The sequence below is a fragment of the Macrobrachium rosenbergii genome, chromosome 29, assembly GCF_040412425.1.
Source record: "Macrobrachium rosenbergii isolate ZJJX-2024 chromosome 29, ASM4041242v1, whole genome shotgun sequence".
NCBI lineage: Eukaryota > Metazoa > Arthropoda > Malacostraca > Decapoda > Palaemonidae > Macrobrachium > Macrobrachium rosenbergii.
The window spans coordinates 3693147-3710157 of NC_089769.1; the positions used below are offsets into that span (position 1 = coordinate 3693147).

General features: G+C 40.3%; 1 protein-coding gene across 1 annotated transcript in view; it reads right to left on the reverse strand.

The window, feature by feature from the left end:
• Positions 1–17011, reverse strand: part of N (neurogenic locus Notch protein) — a 120944-nt gene that overhangs the window by 37682 nt on the left and 66251 nt on the right. The window lies entirely within an intron of this gene.

Consider the following 17011-nt stretch of genomic DNA (forward strand, 5'->3'; position numbering starts at 1 on the left):
ACACAGTGGGATTCTCTTTTCCAGCGTAACAGGTGTTTCAATCTTCCTTATTGAGAGGACACACGTGATGGGGTGGGGTGGGGAATGACGCCCATAAAAGTCGAATACAGGCCAGGGAGGGAGGGTACGAGGGGAGGGGAGGGAGGAGGGTACGAGGGGAGGGGGAGGAATGCTGAAGACCGTGGGATCAATTGGAGGGTCTATTACGAATAGGCTTCCACTTGGGGGTACTTACGTTGGCCTTTTCCAAAATGTGTCCCCACCCCTTGGGCGCCCCCAGAGGGGAGAATATCACCCCCGGGCTTACCATAAGAAAGCCCTTTCCGTATGCCCCAATGAGGGTTATCTACCACGGTCCACCTCAATCCAAAACTCCTATACAACTTACCTTACCATGACTTTCCCAGTTGAGGATCAGAGTTCGAACAGTCCCCGATACGATCGGGAGTGTGCCACAATTAATCCATCATAAATCTCGTGTTTTCAGAGGGGAAGAGGAAAAAAACAACGAGGGGAAATGAAAAGGGCGTAAATCTCTCTCTCTCTCTCTCTCTCTCTCTCTCTCTCTCTCTCTCTCTCTCTCTCTCAAGTGCTCCCGCATGGATTTTTAATTGTTAATTATGGTCGGCGTAAGTTCACAATGTCCCATTTCATTCTGGGGGATAAAACTGTCTTGGGAGTTTTTAAAGCCTTCGACGAGGTGAAGAACGTACTTACAAGATGATGCACATACTGCGCATGTGCGGCAAATAAGGCGAAGCAGGCCGAAATAAAAATGTATACAATATACACATATAAAAAAATAAAAATACGTAGCCTACAATACACACAACAGAACAAACAAAGAGTCGAACACGTATAATAAAATCATATACAATAAAATCATATACATGTGCAAGCCTACACGCTGGGGGAGGGTAGGGGCCATCTTATTTATCAACAGCATCTTTTTATCACCTTCCTCTTAGCCACTAAGGGCTACTGTTACTGATAACCCGGGGACCATTGTCCCCACCCCATAATCTGCCCCCCTCCCCGGATCCCAGTCGGGGACAGCTCATTACTGGCCCTGAGACCATTCCCACGACACCGATGGCAGCCCTCAAAATTTCATTAGTGGCCCCGAGACCGCCCTTTTGACCTTAAATAAAACTCCTCGTGAATCAGTGACATGAATAATTCCTCCCCCCACCCCGTTCCCCCTCCGTCAATTCATGAGGGACGGCGAAGGGAAGGTGTGAATAACAAATCGGCTGTCGAATAGACAGAAGACGGGTGATGGGGGACGGGGGAATGAGGGAAGGAGAGGCCTAGTACATAACTCATTCATGGAGTGAATAAAATGTTGGAGGTATGGATCGAAGTGGGACGCTTTGCCAAGGAAATGGAATTTGTCATAGAACGTCCAAGCGGTTTTGTAGCTGCAATGCCCCATTTTCTGCAACAGCATGGACTGAATAAAGAAGTGAATATATAAATATATCAATAAAATGAAAAATAACAAATTAATACAAATAAGCAGAATAGAAAATAGACACTCACAAAGTCCAGTCACCAAAACTCAAACTCAAACACCAGCATAGTATTTCTATAAGTGAATGTCAAATCCAGTGGAAACAGTAGTTATGGATGGCGTATATTGAGGAAGTGGGAGGCAATTATGTGGTATTGGTGTGTATTCTGGGAGGAGGAGGAGGAGGAGGAGGAGGAGGAGGAGGAGGAGGAGGAGGAGGAGGAGGAGGAGGAGGAGGAGGGGTGGTCTACAAAGACCTGGGATAGGAGCGGCAACATTGCAGAGTACGACCGAGAGGTGTCGGAGGGGAGGGGTGATGGGTGGGCCATGGAAGCCCGGGAGAGGGAGGGGGAAGGGAGTGGCAACAGTGCAGAGAAGCTGTAGTGTAGGCCGGGGGAAGGGGGGATAGCTGATGAGGATTGCTGACTCCTAGGTTGAGGCGGTAGAGGAAACGCGCGCGCGGGACGCGTGCCATCTCCCGCGGGCGCCACGTGTGCCCCTCGACTTACACGGGGAGATCCACACTACATCTGCAGGGATGTTGTGTCCCCCGACGCACGCTCCTTGCACTACAACATATCCAGGCCGATGGATATGTAATCACCCGGCGAGGTGAAGGATTAAAGGAGTCTCTTTCCACCGTAGGTGTTTAAGGCACCTCAGGGGTGCTGTAGTAGTCGAATTAGTTTCTCGTTTAATTCTATTTTTTTTTTTTTAAGCTGTCTGGATAATATTTAGTTATTAGTTTCTTCCTTCTCTTTCGGAAGCTGAGGATGGGGAAATTAAGTATTCAAGATGATAATGACCACGCGGCATATTTCTCAAGAGTTTCATTTCCGGGAATTTCTAATAAGTGAAAAAGATATTAATCAAGGAAGGATACAGAATTGCTTCGATTTCTACACAGTCAAGATTTTGTTGGGAGACGTTTAAAGTCATCAACGCAGAATGTAAATAAATAAATAAATAAATGTCAATAATTATTCAAAATCCAAAATTCCAAGTTGACGATGTTTAGACAGGCCACTTACGACTGCGTATCAAATCCCCGATTTGCTCTTTTCAAGTGTGAACAAAATATCACTTGATTTTAACAATTATCTCTCCCCTTTCCTCCTCCCCCCTCCCCCCCGCCATAACACCACTTAACCATCATCGGCAAAAATTTGATCCGGGGGGGAATCAATGGCCCATTTAACCCCCCAAGACCGAAATAGCCTCCGGGTTTATTAACTCAAAACAGCCACTTCATCGCTCCCTAATTATCGGCGGATTTACCGATTTCAACAACAGATTCAATATCGGAGGGATTAGCATCAGGATTTAAATCTGAGGAGCGGCAGGAGGGATTACCGAAGGGGGTCGAATCTCCTCGGCGTTCCCATGACAAGATTAGCGCAGAAGTGCCCTGGAAGGGCGTGACACAGTGAACCTGTCCGCTTTCCGTACTTTCCCCTTTGTGGGAACACAGAGTGGACACATGAATTATGTGGGAAGAAGGAGAAGAGGCAGGAGGCGATAGGGGGCGGAAATCACTTGGATCGGATTGGATTTACCGCCGTCAAAACAAGGATTAATACCTCATTCTTCGAGGAGAGGGAGATTGCGGTCACACGCGAAAACAGATTTTTTTAAAACCGAGGATTAATATTCCTTTCGCTCCTTGAGAAAATCAAATCATTTAAATGGGTCATATGCCTTTGTAATGGTACGTAATACTAACGTTTTTCTAGACAAACGGATGAAACACTTGAGGATATAATGGATACAAGGCTTATGTTTAATTAAAAAAACTCAATAACGACAGTCCATCCTCATCTTCAGAATAACTTTTTCTTATGTGAGCTATTATCAATGAAATAACTTTACACCTATTTTTTTTTTTAATCCTAACATCGACTGTTCAATAGCCTCTTACAAAAATAGACTTGGCTGTTCTCTCACAGCTATACAAAGAGAATTTATAATTTTTTTTCTCGTCAATATTTTAATACACGGAGGAAAATTTCACTTTCTCTAATCAATAATTAGAAAATAAATTAATTTTCTCTAGGTTTTTAATTAGTAACTTAATCCCAAGCAACTCAGTAGGCTTAGGTACCTGACCCTTGGAACCAGCTTGTATGAGAGCCCTAACCACTGTATAAATTACCTGTTTTTACTGATATATATATATATATATATATATATATATATATATATATATATATATATATATATATATATATATATATATATATATATATACATACATACATACATATATATATATATATATGTGTGTGTGTGTGTATGTGTGTGTGTGTGCATGTGGAATCTACTGCCCCTATTTTTACTAGACACGTATATTAGTGTTTATTTGCCACAATGCCCTCTTAACTTCTCGATTTCTTCATATTTGGGAAATGCTTGTCACTATATATATATATATATATATATATATATATATATATATATATATATATATATATATATATATATATATATATATATATATATCCACCAAGCCTAAGATGTACATGAAAAACCGAATGAAGAAATTCTGACGTCACTGGCAGGATTCGAACCCACATTCGGTACAGAACGAGGTCGCGTTAGACAGGTATACACACGTGACCAAAAAAAAAAAAAAAAAAAAAAATCAACCCTCTCGCCTAAAAATGTTGCGACATGGGTAGCAAAGACGCGGAAAGGATATGTCAGCCCACGTGAGAGGACCTCGGCCATCCTGAAATGATCTGGAAGGATTTCAGCCACCCTTCAAGCGTGCGTGCGAGAGATAGTGCGTGTTTTATTTCAGTTGCTGCCGAAACAGCCCGTGGTTGCGACTGGGGGCGGGTTGAGCAAAACATGCCATCCGGCCATCAGTTGGGCGGAGTGCCCACCCCTTTGACCACTAGGGCGCTTAAAGAGGGCGCTTCTTTTTCTTCCTTCCTCCTCCTCCTCCTCCTCCTAACCATTAGGGGGAAATTACAGCCTTTCTCGGTAACCTTGTTCAAGCGTTTGCAATTGGGTTGGGGGGATGTTGCGCCGTTTCATTATACTGTTAGGTTTGAAAAATTATGGTTGGTTTTACAGGGGTCGAGGGTAAATGTCTGAATTTATACAGCCTCTTATTTGCTATTTTATAAATATTTGGCCAACAACTCAAAGCATGAATCAAAACAGCCTTTTCAGACTCTGACGGATTAGTGTGTAATGTTTATGATATGAAAACGGAATATAAATCACGACGAATCTATAGAAGTTATCCCTGTACCTACTGTATGTCTCACTTAAGAAAACACTTTTTGTACCGCTGGAATCCGAAGGATTATAAAAACGCAGAACAAATGAGGTGCTAATGAAGACATTTTTTTTTTTTACAAGGGGTTTCAACTTTAATTTATTACTTGGAAACTGTCAAATCAAAAATAAATTTTCTCTCCATGACACAACCCAACTTAGGAGGCGATCTAAGGAATCTCTTTCCCCAAAGACTTAAAAAGATCTTGTTGTAGACCGTCCAGTATTCCATCTAATTGCAGAAACGAACCTGACTAACAGCAAGAGCAAAAAATAACCATATCTTGTTCTTCAAACATCCAGATTCTTCTAATAGTCGCCACACAATTCCATGATTATATAATGGCCGAAGATCTCAATTAGAGGGAGGAACAAAAAGCTAAGAGCAGTAATAATCCCTTAACCGCGACCTTCGGCGACGTCTACAAGAAAAAGGAGGGAGGGAGGGAGGGAGGGAGGGATTGCCAGGGAGGGATGGATTGTCCGGCTCCTCTCGCAAAACACAAAGGGATTCACTCTCAGGGACAGAACCTGGATAGAACCTGGGTTGCTGCTCTTATTGAAATCGTTCAGCAATTGGAAATAAATTGGGTGATACAAAATCTACGTTGGTTTATCAGAACTTGGCTATGATGAAATTATATAAAATTACATCAATTAAAAGTTGGAATAATTTCGACAATTATTGTAGTGAGTCACTTCATATTTAAGACTGGAAGGAAAAAACTGAGTAAAATTGGACGATATATATATATATATATATATATATATATATATATATATATATATATATATATATATATATATATATATAACTTTTATCACATACACAATTGTTCTGTGCATTAGTAGAATTACTAAAAGGACCTCATTAAAACTGGATGGTATCTAACGGGTTTTTATTCAAAAAAGTTACAAGCTTTCTTGGACAAACAGTCCACATTATCAAGTATTCAGTTTTAATGAGTAATTTATAATACACACACACACACACACACACACACATACATATATATATATACACACATATATATATATATATATATATATATATATATATATATATATATATATATATATATATATATATAAATCCATGTACATACATACATATATATGTATGTATGTACAGACTCTACACATATACATACATACATACACACAAACACATATATATATATATTTATGTACGTATGTATATATATATATACACCCTGCCCTGCATGTGTCCAAATATGTGTGTCAGTGCCTCCTAAAACCCATAATCGACCAACTACACTATGTACACCCCAAGACGACTAGCAATTAACGACATCTAGTACACCTGACACAGTAAAAGCAAAACAAAACATTAAAAAACAAGGGGGGGGGGGGAGGGGACACCATCTGAATTCCTAAACGAGGGGTTTTACTGGTCCGATTCGAGTTCTGTCCAAGGTCGATCCCACCGCGTATCCTGCATTCCTCTGACCTAACATACAAAAAAACGTTCTGTTAATTGCCGAGTGTTGTATGCAATGAGCCCTTACGGGGAGACCGCATGGGTCCTCATCCAGAATACTTTGCATGCATATCAGGGCAAGACATGGCAGTGTGCGCGAGGGGCATTTCCCTATAAATAGCGTCTTCTTAATAAAGACGCAAAAAGGTAAAGGTCACTGCAGAGAGAGAGAGAGAGAGAGAGAGAGAGAGAGAGAGAGAGTCTTCTAGAGAGAGATTCAATCGTTGCAACGATAATGGTCAGAGAGAGAAAGAGAGAGAGCAGTCGTCTTCTAAGTATTCAATCGTTGCAAATATAATGGAGAGAGAGAGAGAGAGAGAGAGAGAGAGAGTCTGGTCGTCAAGTATTAAATCCTTGCAACGATAATGGTCATAGAGAGAGAGAAAGAGAGAGCAGTCGTCTTCTAAGTATTAAAGCGTTGCAACGATAATGGTCATAGAGAGAGAGAGAGAGAGAGAGAGAGAGAGAGAGAGAGAGAGAGAGAGAGAGAGAGAGAGAGAGAGAGAGGAGAGAGAGAGAGACTGGTCGTCCAAGTATTAAGGCGTTGCAACGATAATGGTCATAGAGAGAGAGAGAGAAGAGAGAGAGCAGTCGTCTTCTAAGTATTAAAGCGTTGCAACGATAATGGTCAGAGAGAGAGAGAGAGAGAGAGAGAGAGAGAGAGAGAGAGAGAGAGAGAGAGAGAGAGATCTTGCGTGTTTTAAACAGCTGCACCTCTTAACAGTTCAAGCTTCACAACAATGACCATTATTAGCAATCCCCAGACAAAAAAAAAAAAAAAAAAAAAAAAAAAAAAAAAAAAAACTTCCTGGGAACAAGACCTTTTCAAAACATGAGAACCGTCAGGACATTTAATGATTTTTATTAAACTGGTCTTTAAATGATCATGCAGTACCTTTAAACAAGCCCTTGAAACTAAAGAAGAGATAGGAGATGAAATTCCTAAATAGTTTATCATTTATATTACTTATATAGATTAAATATATCTGTAATCTGTAAAATCGTGTAAGGATTCGCCCGCCCCCTGTATTTCAAATATACAGAACAGTTTTGTATCTTTGACTTACTGGCATAAAATCAGGCAAGGAACTTGAATCTGACCTCATATATTAAAATTCAAAATAGCAATAGCCTATAATGAAAAACACCAAACATTTAAATCAGAAAAAAAAAAAAATGGCGGCAAGATATTTCACGAGACTCAAAAAAGGAAAGCCGACAATCACATTAATACCCTTTGGTCCTCTGCATCCTATAACCTCTCCCCCCAACCCCCCTTTCCACCTTCCCAAGTGCGTATCCTCCCATCCACTCACCCTTAAATCCTCCATCCCATAGTACATCCTATCCCTTATTTAAGTTGCGTAGAGAGCATAAGGGGGGGGGGGGTTTGTAGTAGCTACAGCCAGGATGAGACCATTAAGAAAATAATGACCTGCTGCTCTGCTACCAGTATCCATGCCTCCTCTCTCTCTCTCTCTCTCTCTCTCTCTCTCTCTCTCTCTCATGATGCTGTTTAGAGAGGTTAGAGGCAAGTGCTTATGATAACTAAGCAGCGGCAGTGAAAAAACGGACATATTTTCCCACAGCAAGAAATGAGATTAATTCAATACACGCGAATGTTACAGGAAACGAAAGCTTGTTAAAACTTAGTTGATTATCTTAGAGAGAGAGAGAGAGAGAGAGAGAGAGAGAGAGAGAGAGAGAGAGAGAGAGAGAGAGAGAATTTCCTTTTTTTCCCCGTGCACGTGTGATGCCAACCAATTGCGGGCGCATCATATAGCAATTGTCATGCCCGATTCTCATCCATTGTTCTGTTAATAACAGGGACAAAAGGGGGCCAAGATTTCCTTCTTCTCCACCTCTTCCTCCTCCTTATTCTTCTCCTCCCTTTCTATATCGTCTGCCCCATCCGCATCCAAAGACAAACATAAAAAAAAAACACGACCTCTCCTTTTGTGAACACAAATTCAAAGAAAAGAATTGAGAGAGGTCCCGCCGAGACGGGGCGCCTCATGTTGCCGTGGTTTCCCCTTCAATGACCGTTTTCTATTTCTTCTTCTTCTTCTTCTTCTTCTTCCAAAGTGATTTACTTACCTGTTGGACAATGGCCTAGAAGACCTCTCTCTCTCTCTCTCTCTCTCTCTCTCTCTCTCTCTCTCTCTCTCTCTCTCTCCACCCGGGCAGCAGGTGGGCAGGCCTTTCTTGGGTTACAAAATGGCTGACTTGAAACACGACGATGAAACTGTGGTCTTATATATATATATATATATATATATATATATATATATATATATATATATATATATATATATATATATATATATATATATATATATATATGCGTACATATACACTCACGTATATATAATGTATATAAGCATAAACAATAAGAGAATAGTACCAAAGAACGACAATAAGGAATGTGGCAGCGACTGATATATTACCTTAGTTCACAGACATAAGTTAAAAAAAAAAACACAATATCCCCCCTAATACAGCCAGGTTACAGAATGAAATCAATTTGAATCCAATGAATAAACATACTGTTTCGTATTTATTACGGAGAGCTAACCAGAGTTGACAACATGAAAGGTTGAAAATAATTAATTGGGCGACAAGAAAAAAAGATTTAAGAGAGATCTGACTGATAAAACAAACTCGCTTTCTTTCATTCTCTTCTTTTATCTTTGTCAATTAAGAGCACTATTTTCCTCCAGTACTTATGGATAATTAATAAGAGCAGAAAACAGCCAGAATATAATAAGAAACGAACCTCTTGATTCAAGAGAATTTCCTCTGGCCGTTCAGCACGAAAGACAGGAAAAATCAGATTAGGCCGGAGTGATCATTTGCACAAGAAGGCTATTTGCTACATTCTTTGAGATGAAAAGAAGACAACGCATGAAGAACAAGGTCCAAAATGAAAAGAAAGGGAGACATACAAAGTCGAGAGGGTATGGAAAGGGGTATATTCAAATCTGGGGGCGGGGGAGATCAAACGTTAATTGGATTGCACAGAGAGAGAGAGATAGAACTTCCCCTAGTGGAATATCATTCGCAGATCAGATAACAAGGCTTGCAATTTTGGAGTGTCACTGGAAGTGGTCCACTCTTCCCCCACCCCTACACCCCATAGAAAATTCCTAGAGATCTTATCCATCTTTTGAGACGAACAAAAGGAACAACATTCCCCCCCATTTAGAAATATATTATCAGAGCCCTGACTTCAGAGGGATCGAATATATTTTTTTTCGTATATTCGTTAGTGGAGACAAGAATTTCGTTCCCTGAGACTTTGAATAAAATGACATTAAACATGCTTCTTATGATCAAGATATTTAAGGGTCCGGAAAGGCTTGCCCATTCTCGAGGAAGAGGCCAAAAGGCGAATACTGAAATTGGACACCTAACTCTGGTAGAATCAGGATTGCAGTCTACGGTCTCTAGATTGGTAGAATCAATGACTGGACAGTCTACGTTAGTCTCTGGTAGAATCAGCAAATTGAACAGTCTACGAGTCTGCTAGATTGGTAGAATCAATAGACTGAACAGTCTACGATAGTCTCTGGTAGACTCTGGCAGAATCAGCAGACTGAACAGTCTACGACAGCCTCCGGTAGACTCAACAGACTGCAGAATCAGCGAGACCTGAACAGTCTAAAGGATGGACTGTGTATGGTAGACCCAACAGATTACACAGTCTACGGCAGACTCAACTGAAGACTGCACAGCCTCCGGTAGTCTCAACCAGCAGACGTCAACAGAGCAGGAGAGGAACAGAATCATTCAGCAGGAGCAGGAGAGGAACCTCATTCAGCAGGACAGGAAAACAGGCTGGACTGGAGAGGAACAGAATCATTCAGCAGGACAGGAGGAACAGAATCATCTCAGCAGGAGCAGGAGAGAACAGAATCATTCAGCAGGAGCAGGAGAGGAACAGAATCATTCAGCAGGAGCAGGTAGAGAACAGAATCATTCAGCAGGACAGTCAACAGAGCAGGAGAGGAACAGAATCATTCAGCAGGTGCCGGAGAGGAACAGAATCATTCAGCAGGAGCAGGAGAGGAACAGAATCATTCAGCAGGAGCCGGAGAGGAACAGAATCATTCAGCAGGAGCCGGAGAGGAACAGAATCATTCAGCAGGAGCAGGAGATCATTCAAGCAGGAGCCAGAGAACAGAATCATTCAGCAGAGCAGGAGAGGAACAGAATCATTCAGCAGGAGCAGGAGAGGAACAGAATCATTCAGCAGGAGCCAGGAGAGGACCAGAATCATTCAGCAGGAGCAGGAGAGGAACAGAATCATCAGCAGGAGCAGGAGAGGAACAGAATCATTCAGCAGGAGCAGGAGAGGAACAGAATCATTCAGCAGGAGCAGGAGAGGAACAGAATCATTCAGCAGGAGCCGGAGAGGAACAGAATCATTCAGCAGGAGCAGGAGAGGAACAGAATCATTCAGCAGGAGCAGGAGAGGAACAGAATCATTCAGCAGGAGCAGGAGAGGAACAGAATCATTCAGCAGGAGCAGGAGAGGAACAGAATCATTCAGCAGGAGCCTGAGATAGAAACAGAAGACTTAATAAGAACAGGAGTACCAGAAGCTGCTTTACACTGGTTGACTGACTGACAGCAGTTGTAAAACGGGAGGCTGAGGAGGCAGGAGGGAGGAGGAGGCAGGAGGTAGTAGGAGGGGAGAGAGGCGTGGGAACGGCGTGTGTGTCGCTTGGTCACTCGACAGAATCATCATCATCATCATCATCTTCACCAACCTCTGCATCTCAGACGGAACTGATGATGAACTACTTCAAACTCGCTCAGGAACTTGGCAGTCACAACAACAAAAAAATTTAGTACAAAAAAATAAATAAAAATTGTTGAAAAATCCAATACAGAGGAAATACGAAATATGATTTCTGCAGGTGGAGGAAATTGGAGAATTCTTGTGCCTGTGCAAAGAAAATCATGTTAAGAGGTTTAAACAAGGTGGGGGAAAATTTAGCAGTTTAGGCCTATTTGAATTATATATATATATATATATATATATATATATATATATATATATATATATATATATATATATATATATATATAACTGGTCACTTTACCAGATATATATGTAAGAGAGATAGCCGTACGATCGATTAGATATCAATCGATTCCAATATTCACTCATACATTGAAAGAAAATCATTTCCTTCAGAAAGAGAGAGAGAGAGAGAGAGAGAGAGAGAGAGAGAGAGCGTAAAGGTATGATCGATTACATATCAATCGATTCCAATATTCACTCATACATTGAAAGAAAATCATTTCCTTCAAAAGAGAGAGAGAGAGAGAGAGAGAGAGAGAGAGAGAGAGAGAGAGAGAGAGAGAGCTAGGTCTGTGGCGGTATAGACAAAGGACATCCTGATGCAGGGGAAAGGGGAGCCGGGGGGAGGGGGGGGACCTGAGGATACGCAGGGGTGGTTAGGGCGAAGCGTACAATATCTGGGCACGTTTCCCCTTCGACAATCCCTTCTCCCTCCCTCTCTCTCTCCCTCGCGCGCGCGCGCTTCCCCCTACCTCTTCAGACCCTTCCCTCTCCCCTTTCCCCCCCCCCTCATCTCCCCTTCCCTTGTTAATATTCAGGTGTTTAATGGACTGACACATAATTTAGATGGAGACTCAACACTGAGAAAATTCACACGCGCGGGGAACCTCTGTGATGACAAAATCACGCATAAACAATCGTAAAACGAAATGAATTCATTCCATAGGATTTTACATAATGATTTTGGGGAATATAAAATATTAAAATAAAACTGAAATTCAGACTTGATCTATTGTAAGGATGGAAAAGGACTTCGTAGTTCGCTCGAAGTTTGTGTCTTTGCTTCCAAAGAGGAAAATGTCCCTTTAGCCCAGAGGAGTACCGTCATTTGAACATACAAGTAAACAAACAACCAAACAAACAAAAATAAATAAATAAATAAGTTCTGAGCAAATCCTTTAATCTATAATAATCTCAGACGTTTCGACCCACACTTAGGCCCATCTTCAGGTAAAGGTAACTACTGAGTGTAATTCATCCATAAAATAAATGTTTTCGTTTTGGCTACTTATCAGAATCCTACGGTTCGAAGGAGGCCATTATCCCCTATAATTGTGTGAACCGAGGAGACGCCAATTTGCCACAGATAAATAAGGACAAACAACAACTATAACACTGAAGGATATAACGCCACCGTAATTACGCACAATCTACCCATCCAATTCTCCTTTCCCACAGAGCTTTCCCAATAGGCTTTGGAAAGGACGTTACCTATAAAGGAGATTAAGAAGTGTTCCTGAACCTTGCTTATACCCCCTTCTATGAAAACATGACCTGAGGTGAGGTGATTCCGACCGTGATTCTACTCCCGGGGCATTTTCCCAAGTACCCTAGAAGCGATTAAATCACAAACAACACAACTGGGTAATTCTCTCTCTCTCTCTCTCTCTCTCGAGCACTACACAAGCGCTGGTACTGTTCTCTGTAATACTGTCCTAATCTCTCCAAAATGCAAATCAGAAAAATTGTTCTGAACATCAAATTTTTTATTCTTTTATTTTTAAGAGTCGTCAGTTTAAACTGTCCAATACCCTAAAACAAATCCCAATGCTCTTTTAATAATTTATTCACATTTTTATCGAGTTGTTTATTAATTTATTTTTCTTTGTTTTCCAATAACTGATCTCTTCTTTCTGTAATTTCTTTCAAACGAACATCATATTCTTTGGAAGCTTGAATTTCAAGTCAATTGCCTCTGAGCTTATTCTGTATGAGTGTGGTTCATCTCCTGAATAATAATAATAATAATAATAATAATAATAATAATAATAATAATAATAATAATAATAATAATACAGCGTAAATAAAATCATAGTTGTAACTGACACTTATTTAAGAATAACATGACCAATTCATAAAATACAACAAACAGGACTGTGACTACATAACCACGTTATGTAATCTGATACAGAAACTGTATTAACAAAGAAAACTGAAAACCTGTAAAACTCACGAACAACTAAACTGAAACCACTTGATACATCGCACCTTGCATAAATTTCTACAGGAAATACATCACAGGCAAACACGTATGTTTATACGTTGATACATGACGCGATCGCTAATCTAGAAAACTCACGCAACTAGAGCAAAATTAACGTCACTGCCTTCTACACACTTCGGCCGAACGAGCGGAGGCGATGCGCCATTTTATCCCTCAAATCAAGAGGAGATAAAGTTCAGAATTACCTCTTTCGTTGCAGCCCAATGCTGCTACCAGTGAGTTCATATCCTTCTGGCCAGTGACGTCACATCCGTTGTTCGCATAAACACTACACGCACGCAAGACGGTGGCCGCGCTCATTAGCTTTCTACGATGGCCCTCTGTCTCTCTCTCTCTCTCTCTAATACATACAGTAAGTACATTACACACAAACCTACTATTTTTTATATTTGATAAGGAGCCCTCTCTCTCTCTCTCTCTCTCTCTCTCTCTCTCTGATACACACAGCAAGTACTCATAAACACCTATTATTTTTTATATTTTATTCTCTCTCTCTCTCTCTCTCTGAGACACACACAGTAAGTACCCATAAACGCCTAATATTTTTTATATTTTATTTTATAAGGAGACTCTTTCTCTCTCTCTCTGATACACAAAGTTAGTACAGTACTCATAAATACCTACCATTTTTTATATTTTATAAGGATCCCTCTTCTCTCTCTCTCTCTCTCTCTCTCTCTCTCTCTCTCTCTCTCTCTCTCTGGCAAATGCTGTAAATGCCCTCTCTCCATCTCTATCTCTCTCTGATACACACAGTAAATACATATAAACACCTATTATTTTTTATATTTTAAAGAAGCCCTTCTCTCTCTCTCTCTCTCTCTCTCTCTCTCTCTCTCTCTCTCTCTCCTGCACTGCAATGCAACGAGAATGAAATATGCATATAATATTCAGCGACCCCTGACACGACCGCAGCTGCGTCGACCAGTTAAGTTACCTGAGATGTTAATGAGAGAGCGAAGCGCTGAGGTCCACGGCTTCCAAATGCCACTAAGAACGAAAGGCCCATAGCAAATGCATAGCCGATTGGCGATCAACCGAACTCCGCATTCATTAATTGTTTGCTGAATATCAATGGACGGAGCAGAGGCTTTGCTCAGAATGACAATTGTTGGTCGCATTCTGGCCCTTGGGGACATGGAGTCGTCACACGCACACACACATACACACACACACACACACACACACACATCCTTCCTTCCTCTTCGTAATATAAACACGATAAGTGGTTTGCTTTCAAAGGATGACAGACTGGCAATTGGCTTTAGCGTTAAGTTTTAACTGTAAGTGCTCTACAGTGGTTTATTGTGTTCTGTGGTTTAATTTTTCAGAAGAGGCCACAAATATTCATCCAAAAGTTTGCATAAAATTTAACAATAACTGAGTGTTTCTTTGTGTTCTGTGGCATAACGATTCAGAATGAACCACAAATATTGACTAGAATGTTTGCAGAAAGTTTCAACTAAGTGTTCTCAAGTGTTTCATTGTGTTCTGTGGCATAATCATTCAGAATAAACAACCATCATTCACACAAAAGTTTGCTTTAAATTTACCTCTAACTGTTCTGAAAAATGTTCCATTGTGTTCTGTGGTTTAATTATTCAGGAGCAATTAAGCAAAACAAAAAGAGAGAGAGAGAGAGAGAGAGAGAGAAAGGAAAACAGTTACCTTCCAATTTCACATCTCCCGATATGGCGTCTACTCTTTGAACAAGGTTAATTCGCTTCCCAGATTAGCTCTGCTCAAGATGCAAGACCAAGCTGGGAGACTCCACTCGACAGAGTCTCCCATTCCCCGAACCCACAACAGATCAGCGATGCCTGGGCGACTCTCACACAGATAATTACCTCGTTAATGTCTCCTGCCTATGCAAATGGCGATCAGGAATCCGCCCGGCTCGGTGGCCGCTGACGACACGACGAAGGCGTACTGTAAATGCTGATGACGGCCGACTCTCCAACATTCCTGCCGTGCTTTCGCGGCATTTATTAACCTGAAGCAATTCTCCTTTTGTTTTGATAATTTACTTCTAGTTTTATCCGTTTTTTTTTATTTGTTAATGTATCTTTTTTTTTTTAATAACCTTCTCCATTTGAAGACTCACGCTACTATGAGTATTTTTTAATAATAATAATAATAATCATAATAATAATAATAATAATTTTTGAAATGTCTGACTTTTCACAGTTCATAGTCCTTTGTGTAGTAGCGATTACTTATTTACTGTCGATCAGGTTACTTGCAGCACTGAGAACGTAAACAGTTCAGATTTACGAGTCAAAATTGCAAGCTATATTATCGAATAACAAATGGCTACATTACATTTTCCAGTTGCAGTATATCCCAGTGTTAACACTTATAAACGCCTTTAGCGAGGAATTAAAACGCGCAGACTTTATGAACAATAATGAAAGGTATGTAAGGTATATAGTTAAGTATAAGCTGGTCCAACCAAGATCATTATCAGGAGAAAACGGCGACCATTTATAGTGAACAGTTTTATTTTGGTATAGTGAACAGAACACTCGTATGTGGCGATGATAAAGAACAGGTATGCGGAGAGAAGCAGAACAAATATACGGGTAAATAACAAGAGATAGCAAAGAAACCAACAATTTAAATTATATAAAAACAAAAGGGTTGGAAACGAAAATAGGAAAAGTGAGGAGTAAAGAAATTCGAGAAATAAAAAAGTGGATAATAATAATAATAATAATAATAATAATAATAATAAAAATAATAATAATAATTAATAAATAAATAAAATAACTGTAAATACATTAGTGACGATAATAATCAAACGAATAAGCCTCCCAAGTCGTAACACGTACGAAACATGTCCTGAGCAGAATTTTTTTTTTTTTTTTTTTTTTTTTGCGTTCTCATCATACCGCTTTGTGCACACAACCGCCTTCCAGGGTGCACCTGCCAAATTGCCGAAAATTGCGCTCATGTGCTTGCTTCCGCTCTTCCAAGGAAATGTTGGCGGTGAGAGAGAGAGAGAGAGAGAGAGAGAGAGAGAGAGAGAGAGAGAGAGGAGGGGGCTGAACACTGTCTAGAACTCTAGAAGATGGAGACAGAGATCTAGACAATCTAGATATTCTAGTAAAAGCAGGCAGAAAAACTCTGTCTAGAGGATTGGGACATATCTAGATAATCTAGAGGTTCTAGTAAAACGGAGAAAAAATGTCTATAGGACTGTGGCAGATATCTAGATAACCTAGATGTTCTAGTCAAAACGGGAAGGAAAATATGTCTAGAGAATTGAGACAGACATCTAGATAATCTAGATGTTCTAGTAAAAGCAGAGGGGAAAAGATCTGTCTAAAGAATAGCCAGAAATCTGCAAAATCTAATTTTCTAGTAAAATTAGGAGGAAAAATTACGTCTAGCGGATACACAGAAACCTAGATAATCTAGATGTTCTAGTAAAAACAGGAAGAAAAATGTCTACAGGATTGCGACAGATATCTAGAAAATCTAGATGTTCTAGTAAAAATAGGAAGAAAAAATCCGTTTAGAGGATACACAGAAATCTAGATAATCAGGAAGAAAAAAATCTATCTAGAGGATTGAGACGGATATCTAGATAATCAGGAAGAAAAAAGCTACCTAGAG